This window comes from Corvus brachyrhynchos, unplaced genomic scaffold, assembly GCF_000691975.1.
Source record: "Corvus brachyrhynchos isolate BGI_N302 unplaced genomic scaffold, ASM69197v1 scaffold155, whole genome shotgun sequence".
In the NCBI taxonomy this organism is placed as follows: Eukaryota; Metazoa; Chordata; class Aves; order Passeriformes; family Corvidae; genus Corvus; species Corvus brachyrhynchos.
In genome coordinates this window covers 1,406,478-1,420,854 of record NW_008238434.1, presented here as the reverse complement: position 1 = coordinate 1,420,854, position 14,377 = coordinate 1,406,478, and the positions used below count along the sequence as shown (strand labels likewise).

Below are 14,377 nucleotides of genomic sequence, written 5' to 3'. Positions count from 1 at the left end.
GTAAGGTGGGGAGTTAGGGTCCCAGTGCAACAGCTGCTCCAGTGAGCGAGCTCCACTCACGGTAGAAGGAAGGCAGCTGATCCCTCCACAACGATGGCAGCCTCTCTCTGTCCTAACGCCAAAACAACAGCCCACAAGCCCAGGTGAGATAGCGTAGCCCGTTGGACCCCTTCTTCAGTGGCCAGGTCTTTTGTTTCTCCCAAACACCCAGCAATCTGTCGCCCCGGCAACATATGTGGGAAAAATTCCTCAAGAGAAAAAAGAAAACATAAGGGGAACTCCCAAAACCCCAACATCGAGGCACACAGGGTGGGCAGCCAGGGTGAAGGAGCAGAAGTCCTGTGCCAGAGGATGGCCAGTTGGGAATATGGCTTCTCCTCACCCCTCTTCAAAGGCAGGACACTGCTGGCAGGCACGGAGCCATCATCCTGGGTGATGGAGACTGGGCCACAGCGGGAGGAAAACCAAGACTTATGACAGAAACTGCAAAAATACAGAAGGGCAGTGGATGGCTGGGCAGTGGGAAGGTGGGACCAGTCTCTCCCTGACAGCAGGAGGCTGCTCCAACCTCGTCAGTGGAAAAGAAACTAAATGGGCCACAATTTAAAGCCTTGTTTTGCCTCCAACCTGCAACAGGGCAAGACGCTGCAGCTCCATGACAAATGGGGCGTGGGAAACACATTGCTCCTCTTCCTGCTCTGCATTTTAATCTTCCTTAACTTAATGACAAGGATGCAAACAAATAGAGTTCTCCTAATTGGTTTAGGATCAGTTTCCACGTCGAGATTTAATCCATCTTTTTGCAAAAAAGGGGCTTTTTGAGCCAGTGATGAACAACTGTAATTTTGTAGATATTCTTGCAAGTGCAAATTCTTCATCATTAGATGTAAAACTATCACAAAATAACACCAGTAATCAATTTTTTTGACAGATATTTTGTCTGAAACTGTAGCATGTACAGTGCAGTTGCTAGCAGAGAAAATGTAATCTAAATTAAAAACATTAAGGGCATGTTTTAACCTAAGGTTGTAGAACTGATATCTCATCAGAAGCAAGGAGGAAAGAAAATAAATAAATAAATAAAAGAGAGAGAGAGAAAACCAGAAAAACCCTAAAAATTTAAGAAAGCTTACCAGTTGCAGAAGACTAAATTGTTTCAAAATGTCATTTTTAGGCCTGGCAAAGCTTTTTTGGCCATGCTAATTTAAAAGGTTTCCTCCGCAGGCACCCTGGAAATTTTTTATGTTTTTTTATGTCCCTGTGACTTGCGGCAGGGAGAACCTAGAGGCTGGTGGAGTAAAAACATATCCAGGCCTTACACTAAAATAAGAGAACATCTCACAGTCTAAAGTTGCAAAAATGGACAAAACAATAGATAAAAGTAGAAGGTTCAACATTTAGACACAATGATACTCAATATCCTGCTCAAATGCAAAGCCATCTCCAATGGAATGCCAGCTTAAATCTTCAAAGAACTGGAAGTTAACAAGTTTGTATTTAGGAATTCCCTGCCTGGCCCCTTTCCCCTGTGTGTGTCCTCCTGTGGGGCCCTAGAAAAGCTCCATCAGCTACTTTACTGCTAAATTGAATTCTGCCTACACAATGCTATGATTTTATACGTTTTCACAAGGAATGAAATTTCTTGGTTTGCCCTTTGGAAGAGAGCTCAGTGAGCATCTCAATTTAATGGGATCTTCCATTAAAAATTAACTATCTCATAAAAGACATTTAGATAGTCCATAAGGAAGTGAAAGGAATGAAGAACCTGGAATCTCTGGCAGCTCGTGCATGTCAGGTAGGAAATAACTCAGGGCAGGTTTAGCACAGAGTCCTGAAATCCCAGAGTGGATTGGGCTGGAAGGGAACTTGAAGCTCATCTCATTCCCCCCCTGCCTTGGACAGGGACACCTTCCACTAGGTCAAACAGGGAACAAAACCAGGCCAACAAGCAACAAATAACTATATAACATTCTACATAAATGCTGGAAGTTGGGGAAAAGATGTCACTGAACTGGAATGTCTCATTTTAAAAGGAACTGTTGCCATTTTAACTTCTCAAAAGTATGTTTATTTTTAAACTGGGGCACAAGGCTTGGAGAAGGCTCCAGTCCAAGACCCTGCTCAAGCAGGGCCAGCTAGACCAGGCTGCCCAGGACTCATCATCTGGGTTTGAGAAACTCCAAGGACAGAGGCTCCCTAATTCCTCCTTTGCCAGCTTCATGGTAAAAAAGCATTTTCTTCTGTTCACAGGAATTTTGTGTGTTTCAGTCTGTGCCTGCTGCCTCTTGTCCTGTCCCTGGGCATCACCACCCAGAGCCTCTCTCTTTTCCTCATACCCACCCATTGGATATCCACTGACATGGATGAGATCCCCTTGAGCCCTCTGCTCTCCAAGCTGAGCACGCTCAGCTCTTTCTGTCTCTCCTCACATAACAGATGCTCCAATCCCTCGATCATCCCTGTGGCCCTTCCTTGGATTCACTCCAGTGAGTCCAGCCCGTACCAGTCCTGTACCGGGGACCCCCTAACTGGACACAGCTGTGCCTCTCCAGGGCTGAGACAAGGATGGTGGCTCTGACTGACATGCCCTCCCGGGCACCCCATCTACTATGGGCCTGATAACATCCAACTGTGAAAATGTCCCCTAACCTGATCCTCCTCCACTGGGAGAAGGCGGGGCTTTCCTTATGCCAGCCCTTCTGATGTCAGGAGGAATGAGGCTTAATGAAGGCTGGTCTTAACAAGGACTCAAACCTCTGGAGAGCTTTCAGTCTTATCAGGAACAAAACCTTGGATAACCTAAGGCACTAGAGAGCCAACCCCTCCAGAGACACAATTCCAAAAGCCCTGGGTACCCTGCAACTCTTGTGCAATATTCACATGGGGCAATAGCCCTCAACATTGCATCTGTGAAGGATGTTCTCTACGTTTTTTTAACTGGTTCAAGTTTGCTGACTTTGGTTAAACAAGGATCATGGGGAATGTCTTTAAACTAAAAGATGACGGATTTAGATTAAATGTTAGAAATTGTTCCCTGTGAAGGTGGGGAGGCCCTGGCACAGGGTGCCCAGAGAAGCTGTGGCTGCGCCTGGATCCCTGGAAGTGTCCAAGGCCAGGTGGGACAGGGCTTGGAGCAGCCTGGGATAGTGGAAGGTGTCCCTGCCCATGGCAGGGGGTGGCACTGGATGGGCTGTAATGTCCCTTCCAGCCCAAACCATTCTGGGATTCTGTGATATTCTTGATTGCAGAGCATCCAACTTCATGTCACAGCCACAGCTGCAGGTGTTTAAATGCAAGCCTTCCATTTAAAACTGCTTAGAATTTAATGTTCCTTGATGCCACATAAGACATTTATAGCCTTCCATAGAACAAAATTCTCCCTCCCCCTTTTTTCATTTGCACTGTCAGTGCTTACTGAGTAACTGGGTATGACTGGGTGATTTATTTAAATATTAGCACAATTTCTGTGAATACTTTTATCCTTTCGATAAACTGCAGTCCCACCACAGCTCAGAAATACTGAAAAGGCCATCAGGGTTGTAAGGACAGCTTTCCTGCATCCAGTAACGGGTTCTTACACTGTTCCTATAATCCATCTGTACATCTCCAGCATTTTTAATACACCTGGCTCTGCAATAGCAAGGTGCCATCTGTGGTGGCTCTTGGGGCTCAGCTGTTTTTCTCCCTGCCCAATTATATATAAGCACCAAATCCTTTAAACCTCTCTCCAGTCTGCAGCTTCATTGGCTCAAACTAAAGAAGAGAATTTTCTAATTCTCTGCTGATAATCCTATTACCTGTCCAAGGCTATTTCTGCAAGGGTCATCATTCCAGAGGGATGTAAATCAGGGGCCAGGTCTTGCTGTGGTCAGTTGTAATCCAGCTCCTCTCCTGGAAACTCCAAGGACATTCATCAGCCCCCGGGAACAGCGGAGCTGAGGGACTGAGCCTCTCAGGTACCATGATTTGTGCATCCAAACCTTGCCTTTCAAGTTTGATTTCAGTAGGGAGAAAAAAATATGGTGTTTTGAAGATGTATGAGTGGTATATGAAAAGTTCTAATAAGTGATGGGGTCTCTCAGAAGAGCCTCACCTTTGGCAGCATCAGGCTGAAATGGGGCTGGTGACATAACAGCTACTGCCAGGTTCCCAGCTGTGAATTTGGCCGGCTGCTTTCATTAAACTGAGCACAACGAGCTGCCAGAGCTGTCATTATTTGTGCTTTAAATGAATGCATGGGCAGTGAGTGGTGCCTCACTCCAGCTGGGGTCATTTGGGAGAAATGGAAATACATTAGAAATCAGACACTGGATCTGCTGACAATGTGTGCCCAGACTATTGGAAGTGACTCCTATATCTAATTTAACAGGGCTTTTCTATTCCTTGCATGGAATCCTGTCTCTCTCTATTTGATTTTGGCATTGATTTGATTCAAAAATGGGATTTCTACTCTTTTGTAACTTACCTTTGAATACCTGTATATAAGGATCTGCAAGAGAATATAAAAACACCATTTCTTCTGCCTGTGCTGGGATGGAGTTGTGTGCTCTGGGGAAAGGTGAGTGAAGGGCTGAAATCTCTGGGATAATCTCCAGAAAATGTTCACGTCTGGGCCCATTTCGGAGCCTCCAAGGAACTCTAAGTGGTAACTTTAGAATGACTCCTTCTTATCCACGTATCTAATCTCAGCTTGGTTTTGCAAGAATTGTTTTCTTGCAAGAGAATGTTTTGCAAGAGCACAAATATTGGTGTGAAAGAATAATAACCCAAATGTACCGTGGGCAATTCCCTCTGTAGCTGCTGTGACAGCACTACTTTTAGGCAGGTGACAGGTATGTAACTAAAGGTATAAATAATGCGTCACATAAAAAGATGGAGAAAAACTCCATTTTTGGGCCCTGAGAGGTTGCTTTGGACAGCTGAGATCCCCAGATGATGAGCATGTTGTGACTAGAATGGGTCTGAGTGGTCAAGAAACATTGGGGCAAAATTACACCTTGGATTCTTGCTTCCACCCCCTCCCACAAACAGTTTCACCCGCACAATCAATGGCTTTACAGGTTTCCTGCAAGCATTTGACATCTTTTTGACAGGAGGGAATAATTTCAACCTAACCCATTCTTCTGCAGCTGACCTGTACCAGATTGCTAGAATTATATGGAAGTGCTTCGTCCTGTTTCAGAATGGGATTTTAAGCTGATCTTTGTTACAAATATTAAAGATTAATCCTAGCAATTATAATTACAGCACAGCTAAAAGATGGGAAATGCATTAGGGCATGAGAGATAATCACCAAAATAATACAGCTTGAGAGCAAATAACATAGTTAAAGATGATTACTATACACCAGGATGTGCAACTGCTGGTTTCCAGTGATAAGGGGAATTCCTCTCTAGCAGCAGTGTGTCTCAAAGCTATCACAGGGCTCCCATATTCCTCATTTACAAAGTTCAAAAACCCTACAGGTATTTCACACCTTCAAAATACTCATGGGGCCATCTGGTCATACCCTCAGCTCAACTGCAAAGGTTTTTCCTGGGTGAATCACAGCACCAAAGGGCATTTCCTGCCCCCCTACAGCCCTCCAAAGCAAAACCAGAGCCTGACCAATGCAATCAGTGCAGAAATAATTCTCCATAAACATTGCACTGGATTCTAGGGATCAGGCAGCTCCATGGGGTAACCACCTGCAGCTCTGGGAGGTTGTGACTCGCACTCTGCACCAGCCCTGCATCTTCAGAAGAGTCTTAAATGTAGAACTGCAAGAACTTAGGAAAAATCGACATCATCCTTAGCTTCCCACCCCGTATTTTAGACCTATTGTCTTCTTTCACATAGCCAGCGATATGACACCAGATTAACAACCCCACAAGGCACCTGTGGACAGAAAACCCACCGGAGATTGTACTGCCCACTTAGGCTTTGGTGAGCAAGGAGGGTAAAGGAAATCAGCTCGCCTCTGAGATTTGCTGTGTATAAGGTGGCCAAAGGACATGGGGAACTCAGCTGGAGAGCCTGGTAACCAGCTTTCAGCACTATCCCATCTTAAACTCCCAAAGAGGCTCACTCTAGGGCACATGGCCAACCACAGTGAGACTGAATTACACCCTTAATTCTGAACTGCTTGACTGAGCACAGACTTCAGCCTCAGCCCAAATACAGAGAAACCTCTCATGGATTTAAACACAAGCTGGAACGTGCTATAAACCAATATATTATTGTATTGAGCAGAATGCATCCCACAGCTCCTTTCTTTAATACTCAATGCCTACGGAATTCCAGGTAAAGTTGTAGAGCATCTCCACAGTCAGCATCCCAGTCCAGAGAAATTCCTATTCTGCTGCTTACTGGGATGAGGATATCAAAGGACTATGAGTAGAAGAAAACAAAGTTAAAGTGAGAAATGAGGTCTACCCCAACACCAGGTATGAGCAGAGTTGGCCAAAATTATGGGATTTGCACTTTCTGAGTAAAAGAACAAAATCCAAACCAGAACAAAAAAACCCCACCCCTTCCAACTTCAAGTTAAAGGCTTGGTGAATTCGTGTCACCTCTTGTAGTAACTCTTCTTTTTTTTATTTTAACCTAAAATGAAACATTTCAAATTTTCATTGGCATTTTTGTTATGGACAGACATGGAAAATGAGGGCAACAACATGCAGAGGAATAATGATGAGCCTGAAAAATAGCTCCATATATTTGCCTGCCAAAACAAGAAACTCTTTTTTGATGACCCAGAGCCCTTTCCAATCTATCAGCCAGAGATCAAACAAATAAGAAAAATGCAGGAAATTGCAGTGAGCAAATGCCATACAGTTTTTCTCCCTGCATTCTAGCAGGGGAAGGGATGGCAGGAGCAGTGATTCCTGCAGAGAGAGCTGATCTTCCACAAAATCAATCTCTTTGTTTTGAAAATATTAAAGGAATGCATTCAAATGGCATCTGGAAATTACATTTGTTTCTATTTGCATATCCTTGCCATTTTAGCAGTGTCAATCATTCATAATGTGACATAATTAAAATATTCTTGAATTATTCCATTTGTGCAATATCTTACAGAGTTGTTTTGCATGGAATTAAAGACTTTACGGTAATTTGAGATGAAAACATGTCATAATAAAGGCTTGGCATTTTGGCACAAAGTTTCAAATAAAACAATTGGGGTGCTGATTCCTGTCCTTCCAAATTGCTGGAATCCCATGGAAACAGCTGCCTGCAGCAGAATCCAAGGATAACCACCCATTCCCGTTCCTCATGGGGACAGGAATGCTGTCCAGGCTTAAAGCAGTAACAGTACAGCGATCCCATAAGGAAGGCCTTAAAGCAAATGGAGGGTGTTTTAAAGGAAGGGATGAGATAAATCCTTGGACCTCACCTCTCTGCAAGCACACAATGATGAACCACCTGCCCCAGCAACTCTAAGTTAAATCCAGGTCCAGGGTCACTGTCATGGGGAGACCTCAATTCTGTCCCAAGATCCCAGGAAGCAGCACCTGCCAACAGCTCACCTTTGCCCCCTTCCATGCTGGATGTGCCCAGGTTTATTTTGTGACACTCCACATTTGGTCACAGGCAAGAGGCACATTTGGAAATACGGCCTAGCTAAAAATAGCCTGGCTAAGCCTGAAGCCAAGCAGGATGAAGTAAGTGCTCAGAAAGAGTTAGGAGAAGTCAGGCTCTGCCAGAGGAGGAAATGAGCCAGACATGGATGTTCTGAGATCTAAACATTGTGCCTTCAGACCCTGGGGGCTTCCTCAGCACCCACACCACAGCCACCTCCAGCCCTTCGCTTCCAGGGACCGTCTCTGCCAAGGAGAGCAAATTTTGGTCCCCATTATCCATGCCTGCATCCTCTCAAGGCAAGTCAGGTTCTGTAGTTTATCCAAAAAGGGTTTCAGGCCACTGAACCAAGTTGTCGCAGCAATTTCTGTAACTCATGGCCCATGGCAAACCACACACCAGGATGTATTTATCCACATATGCCTTAGGGGACCAGTGGAAGGTATCCCTGCCCATGCCAGGGGCTTGGAACAAGATGACCTTTAACATCCCTTCCAACCCAAACCATTCTATGATTCCATGACTTTATTAATTTTAGAAAGTGGCTGTTTATTTAAAACAGAGTAACAGTCATTTTAGGACTTTAAAATTTGATTATTCCCTTCTGTTCAGTATGAATATTGATGGATCACCCAAGACTCTCCTGCAATGTTTAAAGTAAAGGGATTAATATAGATTTGCTGCTATACTGCCTAATCTGGTGCTGTTAAATAGTTAAATGAATTGTGATTTGATTTTTTTTAAAGAGACCTTGTTGGAACACATCAATAAATAAGGCTCTTAAAAACTGATTCATATTTGAGCTGTTCCGTTGGGACAGCTAATACTGCAACAGTCACTTACCAAGTGAATGCAAATCTCTGACATCATGGCAATCTGAAATAGCGTGGTTTTTCTCCAATGTATGACAGTCTCTGGGTTTGTATCTGAGTCTGATTCTCCCAGAGGGAGAGGGAATTCTCTCACTTGCATTCATGTCTTATTCTTTAGCACTGGAGAATCCACAAATAGAGCCCCATTTAGTGCTGAAGCCCACAGCAAAAAGCTTTTAGGTGTCAAAACCATTAGAAAACGAATCCTAGGAAAAAGATCAGATTTCATTACTTCTAATGCTCATGGAATTCCTCTCCTTTCCCAAGAACAGCACACTGCTAGGGCTGCACCTCCATCCACTTCCCACATCTGCCACAGCCTTCACAGCTGGAGTCAGGCTTGGGCTTAACCAAACATCACACCCTGCTCCACAAACAAATGTGCAGGGAGAAGAAAACTTGCCCTCAGAACACCTCCATTGTCTCTTGTCCTGACTCCTGCTAATCCCATGGCCACCTGCTGCAAACAGAAGGGGTAAGGACCTGGCTTATTTTATCACTTCAGCCCCAGTGGCAGCAGAGCCAGGGCTGCTCTGGGTCGCTGCACAAGGTACCTAAATCCCACAGCACAGGAACATCGTGTTCAGGCACCTGTGTTGAGCGTATTTTCCATTTACCCTCAAGGTTGCCACAGGAACCTGAGGAATTGGGGCGCTTTGCCCTCACCCAGAGCCGCAGTATCAGTGATGCTGTCATTCCTTGGGTTTGGTAGGAGCATGTTCCCAGCACGCAGGCGATCAGAACGCTGCCCCTGGGCTCAGCTCCAAATCCCACCCCTGGGAGGGGTAAATTGGCATTGGGCTGCTGCTGTACACACATGAAGTGGATGAAATGAGTCAGAGGGGTTTACAGCACGGTCTTTCTTAACCAGATCATTTTGTTCCCTTTATTTTTCCTTTTCCTTCCTTTCCTCTGCAACAAGCTCCTGGTCTCTCCTCCTGCTTGTTACAACAAGCTTTGCTGCTGATGCTCTTGCGCTCAGTGAATGTCAGAATCCTCCAAGAACACTGTCAGATGGCTTCTCAGGAGGCGATACAATTACAGCCTGAGCACAGGGAAGGCTAAAATATTTGGAATTAATTTTAGGATAGAGCCATGGCAGTCCTTGTGAAGAAGTCTCAGAAACAACCAACTGTACACAGAGAAACTGGCCCAGCATTCGTGCTCCAGTTTCTACATAAATAAAAGTCCCTGGGAAAGGATTTGCTCTGCTCTTTATCTGAGCTGTGTTTTTGGAGAAGGAGAGGGAACACATGTGTTTTAAGCCATCAGCCTGTGCTTCGAATCATGACATTTATTTATATGCTCAGAGAAACTTGTGTACATGCCTCAGTTGCTGCATAACTGCAACCCCAGTTTGCCTTGCTTGGTCTGAAAAGGAAGCAAAATAATTCCAATTTTGTGCAGTTTTACAAGCTACATGTAAAGTTATTTACAAATTAGCTAATGAAAACTCACCATTTATAATTACAAGTCAATCACAGGATCCAAAGGAAAACATGAAACCTCTGGAATGACATGAATGGTATGAAAGGGATACCATACTCTCTGTAGAAAAGGGATAAACTTTTCTGTGAGGGTGACTGAGCACTGGAACAGGCTGCCCAGAGAGGCTGTGCAGTCTCCTCCTCTGGAGATGTTCAAACCCACCTGGATGAGATCCATCTGCTCTAGCAGGGGGCTGGACTGGATGATCTCCAGGTCCCTTCTAACCCAACTATGTGATTCTGGGATATAGGGAAGGTACAGACCTGATGTAAACACTCCAGGGCTTTCAGGGGCCACACAATCCTGTCTGCTTTGGCTTTCATCTTCTAATTAATAAAGGTAATAAGAGGAATACATTCCTATTATCACTGACTTCATGCAGTCATAGTTGCCATAGGGATGTCAGGACCATTCAGTAGAGACAAGGTTATTTCTGATCTTGCAAGCAAAGGAGCAGCTGGTTGGAGCAGGACCTGGGCCTCCATCATTTAATCAATTACACGCCAAGTCCATTTTTTGGTAAGTGGTCAAGTGAAAAAAAAAAAAAAAACCCAACCCAAAACCAAAACCATGTCCAGCAGGATGTGTGCTTGTGGATATACTGAACCCAATTCCAGACTGGCAGTGTCCTCCTGACACTTTCTCTGCTGCCTTTAACAAATACAGAATGACCACTTTTACCTCTAGATCTTCACATTTAAGAGAAATAAGGAAATTAATCTGTCAGCTCTTCTAAGATGCTGAGATGCACTCAGGACACTTTAGCAGAAGAATAAAAAAGGGAATGGAGGAAGAGGAAGCACCTGGAAGTCACAAGTTTGGCTCTGCCAGTCCTACAGGAAGAGTTCCAAGGGAGCAGGCTGGAAAACACAAGAAATTCTTGGGAGCACAATCTGAATCACAGAATTTAGGTTGGGAAAGATCTCCAATATCATTGAATCCAACCATTTACCCAACATTGCCAAGGCCAAAACGCATCCCCAGGTGCTGCAAACAGGGGCCACCACTGTTGAATCCCTGCAGGGATGGGGACTCCACCAGTGCCTGACCACCCAAGGTCACCTGTCCCTTTCCCTATTTTCTTGGTCTGCTGTGACTTACTTTACACATGAAGCAGCACCACAAGATGTGTGAATGTAATTAGACTGCCACAAGTTAATAAATACCCCTGGTCAAGTGCCCAAAACAAAGATGGTTCACTCCTCTCCCTTCACACAGGGACCTTCTCTGGAAAGAGGAGGCCCAGCTGCAGAGAAGGGCACTAGTTCAGTGAGAGAGGGTCAGAATTAGAAGATAATCTAAATTTTTAATGATGGGAAAGCAGGAAACAAGATCCTCACACATCTCAGAGGATGGATGTTAATGCTCAGAGAAAGCCAGGAATGAAGAGTACACCAACATGAAAGCTGTTGTGAAGAATTTCATTTTTTTTAAAATTGTTTAGCTCTCAAGTTTGAGATAATGACTGTTTAGACCCTGCTTTAGAGGAAGCTTGTTGTCTAAGTCAAGCCTGCTTTTTCCAAATGATGGTAACAAAGTGTAGATATGAAAAAAGTAAAAGCAAATATCCCTACTGATTTATGGTTACAAATACACATTTGAAAAGAATATCAACCAGCTAAGGAGAAAAAAAAAGCCTGAAAAAACACCCACCAGAATTAAATGTTATAATTCCAAAACTATTTTCTTAACTTGTTTTTGTGGGCAATTTTTTGCATGTCCAGAGCCTTGGGAGGCATTCTTGGTCAAACCCATCCCAAAAGAGATAGTGGATGCTCTTCCAGCTTCACAAGTGTTGATTCCTCTCAGCCCTGCCCCACAGGCACCTGCTGGTTTTTGATGGAAAGGAGCAGTAAGATTTGATCAAAAGTCCTCACATGGTAACTATTTCTAGACCTCTAATTAATCCCACAACAAACTCAAGTTCCTTCCCTTTTCCATAAAACACCAGCCATCAACCTCTCCAAGCACCTGTCTCCAGTCCCTGCCAGAGTTACAGCTCTGACACAAGAGATTTTTGACAAATTATAGGGATTATACACGTTGCAAACATCTGTTCAGCTTGGGAAAAAAATATGCACAATCTCTGCCCTGGGCTTCTGCCATCCATAATGACTTTGCTAAATACAGCAATAAACTCCAACCAAGGCTCTGAAGGACATATCGACTTTAGCAAACATGAACGTGGAGTTCAGAAAGAAACACAGACTTAAACATCAACTGAAAACTCTGCCCAGACTCCCAGAGACCATGGTGAACTGTCCAATCCATCTGACAAATTGGGCCAGGCATTGAGGTTAAACATGGATTGAGGTTCGTGCCCTTAAATAATCTGCATTTGAAAATGTTGGCTGCTCCCTCTCACTTCAAATAGGCATTTTCTCAGTATCCAGCCTCTCTTCCCTCCTCTTCCACCCTGCTTGATACAGCCAAGTTTGTTTAAAAAGAAGATAAATCAACAACAGGTTTCCTGGCAGAATAACTAAAAAAAAGGATTAATTCATCACAAGAGTAACGATGAAGGAGCTGCTCCAACAAATATGCAACATGCCCCAAAATTTGAATCCCAAGTTTCAAAATATATTCACCACTTCATATACAAAATTAAGCTTTTCCAAATAAAATTTTTTTGGTTAATGCTAATTGAAATTTGACGTGGCAACTACTGGCAATGTTAACACTATTGCCATGCTAATGGCAACTATTATTTTTCCTCTAAAAATAAACCAAGTCCTGTTTTAAAATATCTGCATTCTACCTTTCCAGACAAAACCCTGGTACTCTGATAGAAGTGAATCATAGAATCACAGAATCATGGAATGGCTTGGCATGGAAGGGACCTTAAAGCCACCCCCTGCTATGGGCAGGGACACATTCCACTAGCCCAGGTTGCTCCAAGCCCTGTCCAACCTGGCCTTGGACACTTCCAGGGATCCTGGGGCATCCCCACCCTCCCAGGGAACAATTTCTCCCCAGTATCTAATCTAAAGCTACTGTCTGGCAGTTTGAAGCCATTCCCTCTTGTCCTGTCACTGATTACTGTGAAGGCATTGAGCTAATTTCCTGTTTCAGAGTGATATCCAGAAATAAATGTGCAATCCTGAAAAGATGAATAATTCCTGGTGCATAATTATAGGCCAAATTTTGAAAGACTAAAATAAAGAGGAAAAGAAAGGGATATTTATTTAATCCTATGATCTTGCAGCCCAACACAACGCTGAAGCCAGGGGTAGTCACATCAGGAATTTCCTAATTGGTAAAGCCTTAAGGATAAATGAAACATTGGATTCATCTATTTAAAATGTTTCCACCTCACAAATAAAGAACAGCATAACTCTGCTAAAGCGGATAGAGGGAATAATCCAATCCCATAACCCTCTCATCAGTCCCAGTGACATGCAGCAGAGCTGGCAGCTCCCTGCGTCAGCCCAGCCTGCTTTATGCTTTATTCCCATCATATGACCTCTTCTCTAGCAAATCAAGTCCTGGCCCGGTGTTTTGAAATGATGTTTTTTCCCAGCCACAGTGACCCGATCACTCCATGATACACCACGCTTTTGCCTTGAGGTGACCCCAGGATGTTTCCATTTTGCCACACAATCAGCCTGTCTTTGTACCTTGGGGTGACAAAGCACACAAAGAAGGTTGGCTCTTAAGCCAGTCTTTAGCTGCTTTCCTGTAAGGGATCTGATTGCCCGTGATGCAAGGGCAGCTCCAGGTGCTCCACATTTGCCACTCCCTGGCACAGGGCCTGGCAGCAGATCATGGAAGGTGCTGTACAGCCTTGGGCAAAGGGCTGCAACTCCAGCCTCAGCACTGATCTTGATTGTGCTAATGCCTCCTGCGAGCCTCAGCACATCCATGACCAAGGATTCTTGGCAACCTGTCCCTGCTGCAGGCACAGGAGGACGCCAGCCCTCCCAAGGGTACACGCAGAGAGAAGGACTCGCTCCATTCCACTGCCCAGGCAGGGGGAATGATGCCTTCTCCAATTCCATGTTATTTTACCCTATTCCCCCAAATTTCAAGAACCTGAACATTTAAATCCATGGCTGCTCCTTCTCTTGTCCTGCTTGCTTCAGAAGCTGCCCACGCACCAGGTACATCTGTGACCATTAATTACCATTTGAGAGAGGGAACAAGAGCAATCAGGGAGGGAATTCTGCAAATGAGAACCAGGGAAAATGGGCAGAGAAGCAAGATTCAAATTAGCCCTTGGGAGAGAGAAGTGCTGCTCAAGTTCAAACACTCTTCCCAAGAGCCAGGGGAACACTCAGAGCACGTCCCGGCTGAGCGCCCACCCACATGGAGCTCCACAGAGACGTGCAACCACATCTCACTGCCAAACACCCTTCAGTTTTCATTCTTCCCCCCAAGGGTCCCCAAAATGTCACACTTGCCACTTCACCAGCAATGTCCCACCAACCACTGAGGATTGGCAGCCTGCTGCTGATCCA

At 44.5% G+C, this 14,377-nt stretch overlaps 1 protein-coding gene across 2 annotated transcripts in view; it reads left to right on the top strand.

Annotated features, from left to right (window-relative positions):
• Positions 1–3,830: 3,830 nt before the first annotated feature.
• Positions 3,831–14,377, top strand: part of PDC (phosducin) — a 20,187-nt gene continuing 9,640 nt past the window's right edge. Inside the window, exon 1 of one of the 2 annotated variants that reach the window (XM_017736485.1) lies at positions 3,831–3,956. The gene's annotated coding sequence lies outside the window, so the exon portion shown is untranslated. The remainder of the gene's footprint in view (positions 3,957–14,377) is intronic. The other variant, XM_008635399.2, reaches the window with a different exon arrangement.